This window comes from Calypte anna, chromosome 6 (genome assembly GCF_003957555.1).
Source record: "Calypte anna isolate BGI_N300 chromosome 6, bCalAnn1_v1.p, whole genome shotgun sequence".
NCBI lineage: Eukaryota > Metazoa > Chordata > Aves > Apodiformes > Trochilidae > Calypte > Calypte anna.
This window is the reverse complement of record NC_044252.1, coordinates 21,225,133-21,243,411: the sequence shown is the minus strand read 5'-3', so window position 1 is coordinate 21,243,411 and position 18,279 is coordinate 21,225,133.

Here is an 18,279-nt window from a genome sequence, read left to right as displayed (position 1 = left end):
TATTTGTAAGGATGCCGAGGCAACATTGCTGTTTAACTTCATGCCATTTTTTCCCTTCTAAATCCCCTTCAGTTCCTCATGGAGATAAATTACAGTCTGCTGTGCCCAGAAAGCTGGATCCCTGCTGCTCAGCTGCTAACCCACTGCCTCTGTGCCCTTTCCCAGTGAAGTGAAACACCCTGCCCTACCCTGCACAGCAGAGCTTTGATAAGCACTGATGTGTCTGGGGAGCTGCCTGGCAGATTGGTTGGATTTCTGAGCTGTAATTTGAAAGCAGAAATGTGCTCTTTTTTGCATTAATCGATAGAGTTTAATGCCAGAAAGCATCCTCACATTTATCAAGGGTTCCCTCCTCTGCTCCCCAGCACCCTAAATCTCACAGTGTAAATGCAGTGGATTTTCATTCACAGCTTTCAAGTCTCTCCCATTTCTCCCTGGGAAGAGGAAAGTCATTAAAATAAGAAGTCCCTTTGCTACTTTGCTTGTGGATCATCCTCCTCCCAGATGGGATGTCTGTGTTGCAGCAGGGTTCGTTAGACTGGATTTGCATAGTCTGGGTTTATATTTGGTTTCTAGCTTTGGATAGCTTATTCCACTCCTGGGAGCGGTCTGATGCGTCTTTTCCCTTTGCAGGGTTTCGAGCTATACTAAGTTGTTAACAACCTCAGAGAGTCCAAATGCTGAGAGGTAATTTATTAAATACAGCCAGCATGAGTGATATTTCCCTGGGCACTGATTTATCAGGAGCAGGAAGAGGAAGGAGTGGACAGTGCAATCCCACTATCCATACTCAGCTCCAAACCTTCAGCTATTTGGCATGCATGTGACTCCTGTCCTTGTGCTCAGCTCAGATCTCTCACCAAGGCAGAATACTATCTGCTGTGTTCCCCAGAGTCAAGCTTTCAAGAAGGTGGAGGGAAATTCTGCAACCCAAAACCTTGCTTTCTCACCCAAGAGAGAAGCGTCTTGGCAGTTACACCATTCACATGATGCATCCCCCCTTCCATGGTCCCCATCGCCTTGCAGTTCCTCCCCTTAGGGGCACAGGTCCCCTCCCAGCAGCTCCACAGCCCTCAGTCCTGAGCCCTGACCCCAGCTGGAGCTAGCAGTGCTAGATGATAATCAGGGATGCACAGAAATGAGAGCTGCAAAGTCACACACCCCACAGCAGTATCTCTGCAGCCCTCCATCAGTCCTGACAGATGTGTAAGCAGCTCTTTCAGCAATGGTGACTGACACTCCTCCATGCCCTGTTCCAGCAGGTCACTGCTTCTGCCTCAGGGACCATTTGCAAAACCGACCTGAACCCCTCTTGCTGCAGACGATCCCCATCCTTGCCTGTGCTGCACACCACAGTGCAGAGCCTAGGCTGCTTCCTTACCCATGCAGGTCCCCTCCTCCGGTGCTGTTTCCCCCAACAAGCCCCCAGCCCCAAGGATCCAACCCTCCCTCAAGGGCCCCTTGCAGGGGCAGGACCTGCTGGTCTCCTGATCCCTGCCCACATCTGTGCTGTTGGTGATTCTCTCCCACCAAACACCTTCCCTCAAGTTCTCAGGCAACATCATCCTTTTGTCACCTCATTCCTCCTGTTCAACAAGCTCACTTTGAAATCTCACCCTGCCCTCCAGCCTGCTTGCCTCTCTCCCAGACCGGTGACATCTGCAAATGTCATAAGCAGCTCATGTCCCATCACACCAACTGCTAATGGAAACATGGACAAGGCTCAGACCCTGGACTGACCCCTGTGCTCAGTGCTGGGGGACACAGCAGCTGCAGCCTTTCATCCTATAATTTTATTGCATTTTTCAAGCCTTCTCAAGATTTCACCCAGCTGCTTTAATGTAATATAGTCCCAGTACAGGCTTGCTGAGCTGCCCAAGCAGTGGCCTTCTCAGTCCTGAGAGAGCTGGTCCCTTACAGAGCTAGCACAGAGGAATGCTCACTGCATCAAACAGCTGCCTGCAGGCCATGGGGGGCATGGCTGGGTGCTAACCATATCCCCTCCATGCATGGGGGAGCACGGGGTGCTGCTGCCTGCTGCTTGGAAAGGGGGCAGCACCATGCACCCATGCCTTGGGCTAACACAGCTGCACCAGGGGCTCAGCACCTTCCCCTCCTTTTCCTTTCCATCTCTGCCCCAATCAGACCCCTCAAGAAAGAGCAAGGTACCCACAAGGCTGATACACACCCCCGGGCAAACACTTGCCACCAGATGCCCGCATGGTTATGTGTCCAAAGAGGAGAGCTCCAAGAGCAGCTCTGTGCTATTTGGGTTCATCTCACAAAGCTGCCCTTAGCCCAAGGTGAACCTGACTGCACAGATTTGGCCCCCAGAGCATGGGAAGCTCTGTAAGCTTTTATGAGGTACTAAAGCAGGTTAGCATCACAATTATTTTTTAAGTGTTACAAACAGCATTGATTGTGTGAGTAAGGGTGAGGACTGGGAAGGCTCTCTGCTTTTCTTAACTTCTCTCTGGGGTTTTCATGCCACAGCCATTAGCTGCTCCTAGTCAGGGAGTGCTTTACACTCACGCAGAAGAATGGCATGTCACCTTCAGGTTAAAAATACATAAATAACCTCACTCAACCCTGGTGTGAGAGAGAAAAGGCAGCAGGTTGTTTATCTTTCATACACAGGGAAACTGAATTCAGATTCACTTGGATACCCTCAAAATTGGGCTTTTTATGCTGTGCTGACAAGCCTGGCAAGGAGCATCACTGATTATGCATTTTCCCAGCTTCCCAGGACAGGGTGTGCAGCCCAGCCCTCAGGCTTCCTCCTGCCACTCAGACAGTAAAGGTCCAATCCATTCTGCATCTGCCTATGCAAAACCCCTTTGCTCACCCCTTCTGCAGCAGCTCACAGCAGGGACAGGAAGACCCAACCTCCTGGGCTTCTGGTGTCTGTTCAGTTCCAGACCAGCTGCAGCATCCCATTTTGGAGCTGGGGCTTCCTGCTACTGAGAAATACCCAGGAGCAGGAGCTTGCATTTCTCCTACTCTTGGTGCCTAGGGCTACTCCTTGGCTGTATCACTTAAAAAATTAATCTTCTATTTTTTCTGATCTTGTTCCTCCTAGCAGGCTCTCTTCCCCATAGGACACTTGCCTCTGCTACTTCGATCAGCAAGTGCATCCAGGAAAGCAGACACTCAGCACACCTTCAGAGCTTATATGTGGCAGGAAGGCCTGAGACAGTCCTGGAGGGGACAGCGAGAGCCCAACCCTGTGCCAATGCCAGGGAAAGGTTCCTTCTGTCCCACTTCATTCCCTTCCTGCTTTCAGCAGCACCACAACCCTAATGACCAGGCTGCAAACCATCCCCTCTTGCTGCCCACATTGCTAGTTGCAGCCCCGCGCTGTACAGCAAGAAAACCTCCGCTCTCTGCTGATGCCACTTCAGCCATCCCTAGCTGTCCCCCATGCAAGGACGGAGGACAGAGGCCAGCTGCTGGAGCAAGCCTTGGAGATGCTCATTCTGGAAGTATGCTGGGAAGCAGTGATCTGAGTCTGATGTCCCCCATGATGACCATTTGCTAATGCACAACTGTTTTTTATTGCATTTCAGAAAAACACACACGGAAACATTGTTTTGGCTTTCAGTTTCTATGAAAGGTTATTTCAGTATCAATAGAGGGGGTGCATCTGCCACACTATGTACCTCTGGAACGTAGGAAGGGAACCATGAAGGACTTGGTTGTGAGACAAAGACAAGCTCCTTGGCTGCCCACATTGCCCTCATGTGCATGCACACATGCACACATCCTGCTTCTGAGCTTGCCTTGCACACCCACCCAAGCTCCCTGGGGAGCAAACCAGCACAAGGATGGAAGAAAAGTCCCTTTCAGCAAGGGGTCATGGGCTTGTACACCTTTCCCTAGATGGAACACCCTTCCCCTGCCCACACTGCCTTGATGGCACCATAAAATGCCCTCTGTTCCCCCAGGCTGTGAGCTCTTCTCCCCTATGGGGGTCTCTCAAGCATCCTTTGCATTTTATAGCTGCCTCGTGCTTCTTCTGATGGCCGGAGGTTCAGGAGGAAACAATGAAGTGGTGGAGCATGAAAACAAAGCAAATGCACGTCCTGTAATGAGCCAGCTGGACGGTTTCTGTGCATGAGGTGCTATCCTGCGTTGGCACCAGTGCTGCCGTACCCTGTGCACAGCAGCAGGGGTGAAGCATTTGAAGGTGCACACAAGAGACCCGTAATTAAAGGCAGGAATGATTCCCTCTCCTCACTCACACCTCAGCAGCAAGGAATTGCTGGCAGCACGATGCATCACCCTAGAGGAGCAAAGTGGCAGCACATTTAAGGCAAAAATATCTGTTTTAAAGGATGCAATAAAACAGCCAAGGAAGGGTTTATATGGAAGCAATTGCTGTGTGGGGTGAGAAGTGGTCACCAGAGGCCAATCCACCGGGCTTTATTGCCTGTTACCAGAGACTTTTCCCAAACAGGGGACAATAGATCCTCTGCTATCAGCCTCAGCTCCAGTCAATACAAACACGACATACTTTTTAAACTAATATTTTTCCAGCATGCAATTCCATGGAGAGCAAGAACGCAGCGTTACCATGGTGATATATAGACAGCATCTGCCTTGGACGTAGCTGAAGGGAGAAATTGGAATAGAATTGCAAATTTCCTCTGTCCGGGAAGGCTCCCAAGGAAGCCACCACAGTGGCCTGAGCAGGCTGCCTTCCTCAGCCAGCCCTCATCCTCCTAGTGCCCAGCACTGTCTCTCCAGGGAGCTGAGGGCAGTGGGGCCAGCAGAGCACTGCCCTGGCTGGAAATCAGTCCCACATGCTGCACAAGAGCCCTGCAGAGCCTGCGTGCTCCGTCACACCCCCTGCAACTAGCCTGCTCAGCTGCAACACCAAAAACTTGCCCAGGCACTCCAGGAAAGGGAGAGATTGACCCATCCCAGGGTGCATTTTAAGAATTAATGTTCCCCACAGCACCCCAGAGAGACACAGCACAATGACTGGTGTTGAATACCCGAGTGCTGCTGTGATACACCAACCATGCTGCTGCAAGACAATTTTGATTAACTGGCTAGAGGGAGATGGTCATGCACAAATTAAACACATGCTGAACAAGAGCTGGCTGCTGTAATTTCACAGGAGATGGTCAGTCTGTGCATGAGCATTCCGCAAGTGTGGCCACCCTGGTACTGAGGTCCTGTAGCTGAGGTCTGGAGCTCAGCACCCCTTCCCTCCATCAATGAGCTGGGTAGATGACCACACAGACAGGGGATATCTCAGAGCAGGACAAGGCCCATATCAGCACAAGCAAATCCCAAGTTGGGGGAGCAAGGCAAATAAGAGCCCCACACAGTGATGAAGATGGGGACTGGAAGGTAGAAGAGGAAGCCAAGGGGGATGCAGTGATGAGGACCCCCAAACTCAGCTCTGATACCTGCCACATGGCAGGAGAGGGGCACAGCATGGTTGACAGCAAGATGGGGAGTGTTCAGACTACCAGGGAGAAAGCAAAGGGGGTGAGTGAGGCAAATCTCAGCTGTCAGCTGAAAACTTCAAAAGCAGCAGCCACTGTAATGCCATGATGCTCAATTCAACCCCCACAAGCAAAGAGCTGGGCTGGAAGAAGCCATGTGACAGCAGCAAATTTGCACTCATCCTGCTGGCACTATGAGAGTGTCCCAGCTCCCCAACAGGGTAGTCTGCTGTTGAGAGTCACTTTCAGGAAAGGAAGAAAGAAAAGCAAGAAAATTGGAAAGGGAACTGTGCCCTTCTCCTACAGCTCTTCTCCAGCAGTTTAGACTTGAGGGACTTCTGGGAGCAGACAACACAGTAGTGCTAGAGGATTATCATCCTGTCCTGCCTATGATGCCTCTAGGACCTGCTCTATCATGCTTGCCAGAAGTGTAGGTGGGCGTACAGGCATCTGCAAAGCACCCAAAGATTTTCCTCCTTCCCTCCTTGTTGCAGAGTAAGTCTCTCTGCTCCGTGCCTGATCCAGGCAGGGAGGTGACACCGCTTGGCTTTTTATGTCGATTTACAGACTAGAAGGCACTCAGAAAGCCATGTGCTATGCCTTGATGCAAGAAAAGAAGGTCCCTTGTCCTCTCATGCAGCCATCTCTTATGCTCCTTCCCAGGCATGTCTCCAGCCCTTAACCTGCACCAACAGCACAGCACTGCCACTAGGCAGATGTTACAGGAAACCTTCAAGCAGCAGACAAGCCAGTTTATCCCAGATCTTGATTCCCCAACGTTGCAGTAACTACGAGGCAAATAATTCCCACACAAAAGGGTGTCTTTCAAAAGCCATTGAGGTTGGATATCACCACAGGACAGTACTGCCTGAATCCCCATGATGGCTTCTTTGGCAGTGGCAGCATTGCCCTGTCCAGAGTTTGACTCATACCACCATGGAACTCAGTCAGCTGGGAAGCTGGAAAAAGCCTGGAGCTGCCACTCACCATGCTGGGATGCCCTGCAAGGCTGTGGACATACAACAGGCAGATAACTGCTCACTGGCACTGTGGGACGCATCACCCACAATGCACATCCCAGGGCATGAAAGAAGACACTAGCAGCAGCGGACACCAGTAAGGGTTTGCTGGCCTCCCAAAGAAAGCCAGCCCCAGCCATCCCAGGGACAGTAAGTGCTGCGTGCAGACCCTGCTGCAGATATCACTTAGTTGATACCTGACCCCACCGGTGAGAAGTTGAAGACTGTGAGGCTGCAGCCTCCTTACAGGAAACTCAAACTCACAATTCCTTAGAGCAGGAATTCACTGCTCAGAGACAGACCTGCTCTACACAGACACCCTCAAGCACCTGCAAGGGCGTGCAACACAGCGGGTAGTAATTACCCAGCAGACAACACCCACGAGAGAGCAGCACATCTAGTTCAACCCAGCCAGCAGCTGCACGAATACACAGAAAACCCAATGTCGCCAAGCAGTGAAAGCCACAGAGTCGGTGGAAGCAGAACAGAATACAGCAAGCAGGACCTGCTGCCAAAGGAGAAGAGATGCCCCGTGGGGCAGGAGCAAGACACCCACCCAAGGGCATCCTCCCTCAGCCCACCCGAGCATCGCCTCTGAGTGGTGCTGAGCACCCGCCCCGGGCAGAAGCAGGGGCTCGCTGCCTGCGTTTTCCCAGCACCCTGCACCCGGCTGTGTGGAGAGCAGATACTGCAGAGCCCACCGAGCTCCCCGAGGGGTGGAAAGGGCTGGGCAGGCAGGAGGGGCTGTGCGCAACCCTCCCCCACGTCCCTTCCCTAGGCACGAAGGGAAGAGGGATGCTGTTTCAGAGCTCCCGAACTGGCTGTAAGGGGCTGCAGCTCGCAGCAGTCTGGTTGCTGTGCTGAGTAAATGAGGGTAATTACGGCGGAACAAAACTCCAGTAAAGAGGTGTCCCGCAGAGCTCCCAGCGCTGCACGCCGGGTGCTGTGCTGGCGGCTGTCAGGATGCTCGCAGTCCCTGCCTGCGGGGTCTGTTCCCAGCGGCAGGCACAGGGCATGTTCTGGGAATCGGAAGCAGTGCAGCGAAGGGCCAGGAGTCGTCCCGTGTGTGAGGCAGTCTTGGAAAGCATCCCGCCCTGAGAAGGTGGCATCTGACGCTTCCCTGCGATACAAAGGGCACGTCGGGACAGCCTGCCCCCCACGGCTCGAGCTGTGGGCGGGCTACTGTGCCACCGGGTTCCACTGCACCCCCTGGGCTGGGGCACTTGCTGCCCCTGAGAACAGCAGAGAGGCTGAGGACTGCCCTGCTCTTCTTCAGGGAATAGGGACACCTGCACGCTGGGACCCTGCTACAAGCAGCATGTTGGACACATTCCGCTCATGCCCCCCTTTCTAGAGTGGGGACTCGCTCCTGTGTCAGGGCCCCCGAGCACAGAGAGCTGCCCAGCCAAGCGCAGCTGCAAAGGGACACTGAGCCTGAAGGAGCCCAGCAGGTGCTGCAGGAACCCCTGAAGCCGTTTGGACTGTGATTACACTCCACGGGAGAAAAGCTTTCTTACGGGATCCAGGCAAGAGACCGAGGGACTGCCCTTGGCGCCCCTGAGGATGTGGCAGGGGCTTTGATGAGCAGAGAGATGCAGGGCTGGGTGAGCTGTGTGCGCGGCTGTAGGGTGGTCACACTGGGGGCGTCCAAAGAGGAGAACGCAGGGCAGCGGAGACCTGCAGGCAATCCCTCTGGCTGTGTGGGTACCCCACGACAAGACAGAGCAGGAGTGGCCACACACCTGCATGTGGGTACCATGGGGCATGCAGCCTCCTCTGTGCAAATGCCCTCCTGGGGCAACTCACCCTGTTCTCCCCCCAACCCTGTTTCACGTGCTTGCACACACAGTGCAGGCTCTTGCACATGGAGTACCCCTTGCACATCCTTCCCACAGACGTAGGTTGCACGAGCCCCAGTGGGGTCTTGTACACACCGCTCCCCATATCGAGGAGCCGTTGCACCCCGCTCGTGGAGGGAATGATGCACATGCACGCACACGCGAGGCTCTTGCACACGCATCCCCAGGACAGACTCTTTTACTCACACACAAACCCTGCGCTGAACTGGACGCTTCACGCGTGCCCACCCCACCAGGTTCCTGCACAGGCATCTTTTGGGCAGGCTTTTCCACATGCCTCCTCCAGCTTTTGCACAAGTGCTCCCGTGAACAGACGTCCCCCTTGGAAGGGCACTTGCACACACACTCCACGGACAGACTCTTGCACATGCATCCCCTTACGGGTTCCTGCGCACGCTGTTGAACGCCCACTCACTCCACGCACACACACAGACTCTCGCACCCCGCCACGGGCCGTTGCGCACCCATCCGCCGGGCCGGACAAAGCCGGTGGGTACTCACAGGCGCTCGGTGCCGCGGGGGATGTTCCGAGGCACGGTGCGCAGGGCTGTGCCGTGGCAATCCACCGTGGTGCCACTGCAGGCGCAGAGAGGCGGGCAGCCGGCGGCGCGGCCCCAGCAGAGCACGACGCACGCTAGCAGCCAGGCAGTGGTCCGCAGCCCCGCCGGGACCCCCGCCTCTCCCTCGGGGGTGGGGGCCGCCATGGCAGCGGGAAGAGGGGTTAGGCGGAGGGTCCGCTGCGCATCACCGGGGACAGCGCGGCTGGGGTCGGTAAGGCTCGGCTGCGGGGCGAGAGCCCCTCGGCGCACACCCACCCACCCTCTCCGCCGTCCTCACTGTCGCCCCATCCCACCGCCCAGGCACAGCCTCCGCGCTGGCTCCTCCCTCCCGCCCTGCCCGCCCCGACGGCCCCCCCCGCCAATGCTGCCACCGCCCCTCCCCGAGCCCTCGGCACCGGCGGGCGTAGGAGCGGTCCCTCGGCTGGTTACCCAGAGCCGTCGGGGCTCTTCACCGCCCCTGCCGTGCAGCGGGGTGGGCTCCGACTTCATTCCCGCACCCTGGGATCCTGGACGCTTAGCCTGTGTCCCCAGGGCAGCCAACCAGCGGGATGCCGGGTTGCAACAAGGCGAGGGGGTATGGTGCGGGCATAGGCACCCCGGGGACTGCCAGCGAGCAGGTAAGCAGAGGGCGAGCCCAGCGGCGGCTGGCGGAGCAATCCCACCTTTCCTAGGTGGGTGCCAAAATCTTTTGCATCCTCTGCTGTGTTCCAGGCACTCCCGGCCTGCCTCTCACCCGGCAGCTTGCAGCCTCATCCCCATCATCCAGAGCCCAGGCAAGGCGTAGGGTCTCAGCAGCCCGTAGGGACCTCACGGCAGGTGGGCACTGCTCAGACAGGATGGTACGCGGTCTGCTCATGGGAACCTTGTGGCCAAGCACACCAGCACACAGAGGGGGCTTGGGGATGCATCTCTGAATTGCTCTTTGCGCCCACACAGCCAGCAAGTCCTAAAGTCCTTATGGCATTAACTACATTATTTCCCACTCCTGGAGAACATCTTGATGTCAAAGGCACCAAAATGTGTTTGTGGCTAATCCACCTGGACAAATGGGGCAAAATGTACCTATTTCATGCTAAAAGACAAGAAGTCCTCTGCACTTGACCCCAAATGGTTGACATCTCAGAAAAGAGTTCATTGCATTCATTTTATTGCCTACCATTTTCTTCCCTGAGGTCTGGAAATGCAAATCAGGAGAATGCCACCAGGAGGGCTGATCACCTGTTTTATTAATGGCACCTAAAATAGTTGTAACACCATGGCTCCAGGAGCCCTGGCTGCTGGCAGCAACTGCTGTGAATATCCTCCCCAGATAAGAAACCAGTGGAAGAAGGGGAGGTGGGAGCCTGTCGCAAAGCTCCAGTAGCAGAAGGAGAGGTATGTGAGTAGGGACACCCCACAGCACACTCATTCCCTCAGCTAGCAGGATAATTGCAGGGACAGGGGCAGGTCCCAGGGGCAGGGGTGCCTCTTACATCAGTGCCTCTTGCTTATGGAGCTCAACAAGTTGCTTAATCAGGGCAAAAGGGAGATGTCTGCACAGGGTCTCACTCCAGCAAGGGCCACCTCACACACACACAGGATTACACCATCTTGGCCCAGATCAGCAGCCCTTTCCCATCCCAAATGCAGGCTCCCATCATCTGTCTGCATTTTTGTGACATCTCCTTCCTCTGGCCACCATCCCAGGAGTAAGCAGTGCCTGAGATGGATGAAAGGGGGTTGTTTGTCGTTGCTTCCCAGCAGCTCTGACAGCAAGGAAGATGAGCTGCTTCCCAGCACTCCAGGAACTGACCCCTCTCTGGCATGACTTCAGCAGAGGTGGCCCACAGCCCGCCTTGGGGCTCCTGGGGGTACCCAGCTGGCAGTAGCACCACAAAGCACCCAAAGGGGCCTTGTGCTGAAAACCTCAGCTGCATTTCTGAGCATGAAGATTGTTTCCTAGCAGTTCAGTGTTCCTCAAAGCTGGCTGCTACTGGTGTGATGCCTTCAACACCCTCCTTTCCTTCCCAAACTCACCGTTACCCCTTGGCCAGCAGAGCAGAGAAACGTCTTCCTAACCTGCCCTTTACCTCTGATGCTGACAGGAAGGCAGGAGCCGGATGAAGGATCTGGTTTCTTCCCTTTTGTGGGCCCTTGCCCCAGGCAAATCCTCATAATCTACAGAATAAATATGCTTCCTCTGTCTCTGTGTCCAGCTGCAGCAACACTGAGTAACTTTACAGCCAGGCTGTAATCTTGGGGCAAAGGGAGTAGCTTGAAGGAGCCTCCCTGGAGGCCACCATTGCCATGTTCCAGTGGAAGAAAAGGCTTAGGATGCTGAAAACTCCATTTCAGGTGATCATCCACGTTTTGTCCTGCAGGTATCTTGATTCTTACTCTGCTGTGGGAGTTTCTTGTCATCATCGTCTGCCATGCATCCAGAGCCTCTGGTCTAAAAGAGTTTCACTGAGCTGGGCTGCCAGCCATGGCTGATCCCTCTGCTCTGGTTGCAAAAACAACCCAGTTCCAGGGCTGCCAACACAGCAAGGGCTGAGGAAGTCCAGTGAGACAAGGACAGCAAGGCAAGAGAGTGGTTTGTGGGCCAAGGCGCCCCTCCCACACCTCACCCCTTGGTGCAGTTGGATGATCCCAAATTGCTGGGGCACCCTATGTGGAGTGATATGCAAGAATGTGCTGCCCTGGAAAGGCCCAGGGTGCCTCTGAATATGGATGAGGAACAGTTGAGAAAAATAAACCCCAAAACTTTTCTTTATCGGGGGAGGCCTCATCCTGCCGTCTGCCACTGGGATTTGGGCCAAACTTCTTGATAGAGAGAGAGACCATCTGGATCATCTGATGGGCTCTGGGTTTGGTTAAAATGAAGCAGAAGCTTGCTTTTTTTTTTTTTTTTTGCAGGAGTTTTCATAGGAAGATCCGGGGAAGGATTCCAGGGTATGCGCCAGACCTGTCGTGCAAAGAGCTGCAAAGCAGCTACAAAGCTTCAAACAAAAATTGCTGCCAGTTTTAAGCCAAGCCCCTAGGGCAGCATCTGAGCATTTCCATCCACCTTAGGATGGGCTGCAGCCTGCCCCCATTAGCTCCCTGGCAGTCTGAGCTGGCACTGGGTCCCGGCTGCAGCCTTCAGCACCTTTAGCACCTTCCAGCACACCCGGGCTTCAAGGCAGACACCCTGCACCCTGTGCCTCCACACATGGGGGAGGAGAGGGTGTGTTTCGATCCGTGCTTCCTGTGGCATTTGTGTCATGCTTCAAAGCGATGTCACAGCTATCACTACTCTGCAGCAACACTCAGCCCTTCTTGGAGTAGGACCAAGCACTGGTGCAGAGAAGAGTTTAAAATACAGGCAATAGCATCCCTGCACCATGCCTGCTCCAGCCCCCTTGCTCAGGAGGCATTGCCAACAGCAGGATCCAGCCCCCATCACACCAGGGCTGTGCCTCAAACCCTTCCTCCCACCAGCAACATCACTAGTACACACCTGGTTTGGGAGCAGCAGCCACCAGACACAGCTGGAGATGTGCTGGGAGCAGAGTGGCTAGTGACCTCTGGCTGCCTGGTTTCCCCTAGAGGCCCCATGCAGGGTGGGCTGCCGGGCTGCTCCTCCACTGGCCAGGGCCACATCTGTCATGCTTGGTCAGCTTGACTCGTGCTGGGAGGCCAGGCTGCCTTTGTCCCTCTTTACACACTCAGCTTCTGAGGGTGAGGCATTGTGTGGGAGAGGGCCGGTGTGTCGGCCCCGTCAGGGCACCTGTTGTGCTTGTGCAGCACGACAATACCCTTGATGGGTCAATTATGGTGTGGTGCGGGCAGCCGTGGCCACTGGGATGACAGTAAATCTCATCTGGTTAGCAGCATCAGGAAGCAGGGCTGGGATGTGCTGAGAAGCAGCTGTTTAGAGCCTCTCCAGAAACAAGCCCTATCTTGCTGGCAAACAGGGCCAGCACCACCCTGTGAATGCAGGTCCCTGAGTGCAGGAGAAGGGGGAAACTCCACTGCCCAGGAATCTTGTCAGTGAGGCTGAGTGAAGGGAACAGCATCCATCAGGTCTTCTAGAATGATATGGGAGATGAAGCTGGGGCTCCCAAGCAGGCAGGTTTGGCCCCAGACTCACATAACAGTGACTGTCTGGGCAGAGCCCAGCCTGCCCCACTGGTTTGAGTAATTGCAGCACAGCAGGAGAGGGACAGTCAGCAGGATAGTACTGCATCCCTGTTTCCTGGAGTGGCTGAGCAGAGGGGACAAGCCCCATCCCCTAGGTTCCCAAAATCAGCTCTAGCCTGTGAGGGAAACATATGTGCTGAGCAGCACAGACACAGACGGGGAGATATTCCAAGCATGGCTGGACACAGCAACTGCCTGGGAGCTCTGTGGGGCAAGCTGGTTTGAATAAACCACATGCAAGTAGGTGTTTGTGAAGTGCCTCACGCATGGAAATGCTATTGTTGGTGCAGCATGGGACTGGGGACTCAGGGGTACCCAGATGTAGCAATTATTCCCCGTTCATGCAGTACACACACACACACACACTCTCCCCTGCCTTCTCTGCCTGAAGCCACTCATTAACCCTTCTCAATTAAGATGCATTGGAAGGATAATTTGCTGTTTAATAGACTAACTTTCCATTTGCTGTTGCCAAGTGCATCCAACATATTTCTCCATGGTGCCATAAAACTCTGCCCCCCAGCAGGAGCAGGTGGGTTTTCAGGGTTCAACTGATGACCTTGGCCATGGGGTAACAAGAAACACCATTTTTTTTTTGAGGAACAGGGCTTGTTCCCACCAACTCCTTTCATCTTATTGCAGTTCCCATTGCACTGACATCCCTGAGCTGCGAAACCATCTACCCTGAGAAATAAGGAATGTCTCAGCCTGATGGATGAGGGAAGCAGCAGCTCTGTCCTGATTTTTAACAAAGATGCCCTGTGTGCAGATAAGCTTGCCTCTGCACCATGTTTATGGCTAGACAAGCAGCAAGCAACCAGTCCCACACTGGGCTGTTATCAAGCTGTTTGTCCACTTGGGCTCATTGTACTTCCCCAGTTGTGGGTGCCATTTCTGGCCCCACAGTTCTGAGTTTGTGTTCTGCATTCTCATTCCTCTTCCTGCAGCCCTTACAGGGTTACATGCTACTGGAGGCTGTAAGAACATCAGATTCTGCACCTTCTGGGATGAGGAAGCTGGTGCCAGCCTTACTTTGTCTCCACTACCCAAATTCCCATGCTCTAGAGAGGGCACTTTCAGGGTGCAGGTGCTGGGAGAAGCAGGAGCCCCAGAGGCATTAGCCTGACTGACTGGCTGTCAGGGTCTGGCTCTGAAGGATGGCAAGACACCAGTAGCCAAAAGTAACTTAAAAAGGAGAGGGAAAAGGTTTAGCATGCCTTGTGAGAGCTCTGCTCACCCCCAATGTTGGCAGGGCCTCCCACAGGAGCTGGAGGACCATGCTACTTGCAGAGTCCTTTGCAAGAGGGCATTCCTGCCCTGCCTATTCCCGCAGTCTGTGATCTTGTATACCTTTATTTATATCCTCAGCTTCCTATGCCTCCATCCCCTAGATGCAGCCAGGGAGGAGGAACCAGGTCTGCTCCCCATGGCCCCTCTGGCCCTGGCCCCCCAGTGCTGCAGGGCAGACAGGGGGTCCCATCCCGCAGCGTGTGCTGCCAGCCCCCCCTTGTGCTGCTGCTGCAGAACAGTCTTGGAGAGGCACAATGGAGCCAGAGGCTTTTGTGCAAGAGGTTGCCGAGATCCTGCTCCCAGGATCCCCACCACAGCCTGGGAAAGGGGCCTGGTTTAATCCATGAGAGGTGGGACTGGGAAGGGGAGTAAAGCCCACAGCAGTGAAGGGAAGCTCTGGTTCCCCCAGCCCCGACTGAAATTGGCACCTCGAGGGCTGGTGCTGGGTGAGGGACAGACAGGGATAGCTTAAACTCACTTCAAGACACAGGCACCCAGAAATTACCCCATTGCATTCCTCATGTGTGGGCACTTCTCAGGAATAAAGCTGGGCTGTAGCAGGAGGGGGCCAGAGAGCTGGTGCCAGCAAGAGATCCACTGCGGTCTACAGCACAGTAGGTCAGTGCAGAGCCCAGCAGAGATCCTGGCATCTACACGCCTGTAGAATTTATGAGCTTCAGCATGAAACCCTCACCGGGGGGATGAACAAACAGAACTAAACATGGTAATTTATTCATGCCATGAAAAAATATTAGTTAATCCAAGCCAATGAGTTTGTAAAGCCTGATAACTGGCCTGGCTGGTGCCAATATCTGTCGCTAGCAGTACTCATGTTTTTTGTCTACACTGTTGCCCCAGGCAGCGAGATGCAGCAGCAGCATGACAGCTCCCAGCCACACATGATAATTTAAGAGAGAAAAATCTTATTTCAACTCTGAAGCAGGGCATAACAGTTTAAAAAAAAATCAAGACAACTTGCAAAAAATTTATTTAGATAGCAGTGACACTCTGCAGAACTTATTTGCAAGTCTGTGCCATGGAATTTGAGATAAAAACTAGTAAGATGAAGGATGAGTGCTGCTTGTTTGCTTTGTAATGCCACTGCTGTGCAGGAATATCAACAGGCCAAAGCAAACACTGAAAGCTGAGCCATCCCCCCTCTAAATATGTACCTCTACCCAGTGTTTGGTCCCACTGACTGCTGCCCATTTGCTTGTAGCCGAGCGTAAGTGCTTGCCTTGTGGCTGCAGGGGCTAAAAACTATTCATTTTTAAAGTCATGTAAGCCATATAAAACTGTAACTTTGCATCACAGCTTATCAGGGAGGCGATATTTGGGTTTGCAGCATTCAAAATAGCTATTGTGAGTTTTTGTATTCCTTTGTTCAGCATTATCAAAAAGAGAAATGACTCTGGATTCCCATGCCCATTTTCTGGGACACAGACCCAATCCTTCCACAAGCTCCAGGAAGATGGGGTACACCAGTCCCATGACACCTGACTGCAGCCCTGCAGAACAAGGTCAGATTGAAGCTCACCCTGTGGGAAGGCAGCGCTGGTTCAAACATAATGCACCAACAGCTTCTCCTGCTTGTTTTTCAGTTGCATGGAGAGGATGTTAATGAGTGTCTGAGCTACGGCAGGCAAGCCCAAGGCTTTTCAAATGTGGAAGAACTTCACAGAGAAATAATCTGCATAAAATCTGAGATGCCATTATCAAGAAGGAGCAAAAGAAAATACAAGCAGAAACCATCCTCCCTCGGCAGCCAAGAGTGGCAGAGAATGGTTCTACAGAGAAAAATGTATTCGTTTGATCCATTATTTATATAAAGTGGTCTTTGTAAACCTTATTTCCCATCACTCAGGATGACAGCAGGGGGGCACAGGAAAAGAAGAGGTCCAACTTCATACCTCCTAGGGAAAGACAGCCCATCTGAGGACCCTGACTCACACCAGGATCCCAGAAAGGGAACAAGCTCCAGTGCCTTAGGAGACCAGTGCTGTCCCTGCAGTCACCCTGTCCAGTGCCTCACCAAGCACCCCCACAATTAAAGGTGGCAGCTCTGGGGTTCTGAGCAGACATCTCCCTCCTTTTGAAGGTGGATACACAACCAAGTCCTTGCTGTCCCAATGAAACTGCTTAAGCTGCTGAGCAAACCCACTAAAAATAAAAGCATTTAATATGGGGTTTTCATATGAACATACAGGCAGCAGTCTGAAACAGCACGTACATAGCATATATAAATAAGGATGAAAATTAAAAATACTTTGGAAACAATAGACTCTGGGAACAGTTAGTGGCTGCTCTGGGAGGAAGCATCCTTGTGAGTCATTGCACAGGGCAGACAAATAAGACACATTCAAGCATGACTACAACTTCCCCTTGCCAGTGAGAGTGTGAACACATTGGGACTACAACAGCCAAGGGTCCTAGAGGCTGAAACTGCCAGCCATCATCATCCTCTGCATATGGAGGGCAGTCCCAGGCACGGAACCCTTCCTGGGACTTCCCTGTCTGGAGACTGCACTCCCCCCCCCCTTCAGCAGGGAAGGTATCTGAGACATCCAGAACACCAGGATGATGCCCCACAAATAATTTTTCTAAGAGCTAAGCAAATCTTGGTTGTTCCAGAAGCCAGATGGAATCCCCAAGCTAGAGCAATCAGTAAGGGGACAGTGGAAAGAAGAGTTAAATTCCTCTCATCTATATGGGAACAGGGTATTTAGCCTTAGGAATAAGATTGCCTTGCCAAGCAGACACCCATACAAGAGGGTGTATGCCCAAGACAACTAGGTGCAATGGGGAGAAAGGGGATGGGATAAACAGATGCTTCACCCACAACCACCCCTAATGCAGGCAAGAGTAGAGATAGCAGAACCAGATCCAGCTCTCCCTGCACTACTGCTCGATCTCTGGCTCTGCCTCATCTCCATTCAGAGGCAAAGCTGAGATCCCCAGATCTCCACTAACAGCACACTGCAGGGTCAAGACAGGAGTGCAGTCTGTAAAACATACTGACTCCCTTTGGAGAAGAGCACATAGGCAGCTTTAGCCTCCAGAGGGAATGATTACAGACACATCCAAAAAGCACATACTACTACCACAGCAAACAGCCTCTGCCCTTCTTCACAGCATCCTTGCCTGCCTGGTCCCTGAAGAACCAGAACTCTTTCTTTGCTGTGACAGAGGCTCCTGATACCAGCAACTCCCAACTCGCACATCTACAGACTCACTACCCCCTGCATTTTCAAGACAGCTCCTCCAGTTTGGGGTCAGACTGGGGACAGGCATGACTGATAAAAGTACCAGGAACATCCCTTTGGACAAAGCACCATGAAGCACACAGCTTTGTATCTCAAAAAAACCAAAACAAAACAAAACAGAAAACCCACACAGTAAAAAAGTGACAGATTCCAGCTAAACTGCACAGGGCTCTGATCCTGTTTTGAAAGCTCTAGCTAGTTGAACTCCCTGCTCACAACCCAATATTCACACCTCCTGCCACCAATTGTCTCAGGGACAGAGTTCTAAATCCTGTCAGCTCTCCATTCTTAAAGATTAGAAAACAATTATAATTTGATTCCAGAGATTATTTGCTTCCCTGAGAGAGGCTACCAAGTGTTTAGATGGTTCCTCAGCTGATTCAATATTTCACAGTAGTGACCCTGTGTGTTTCCTCCCCCAGAGTGCTTGCAGACAGGTACTTGGCAAGATTGGCTTATTGGAGCACTTTAGCTTAACAAGGCAGCTGACATTGAGCAGCTGTGATGTGGGTTTATCCCATATCGAGACAGTTCCATCTCATTTCTGCAGCTCAGGCCAAAGAACTGAACCCAGCTCCAGCCCTTTCCCCCGATTTCATGACTAATCAGCAATCAAGATACCTTAAGCCAAAGCCTTTGGCACCATTTGCAGCAGATTACAAATGGCTGGA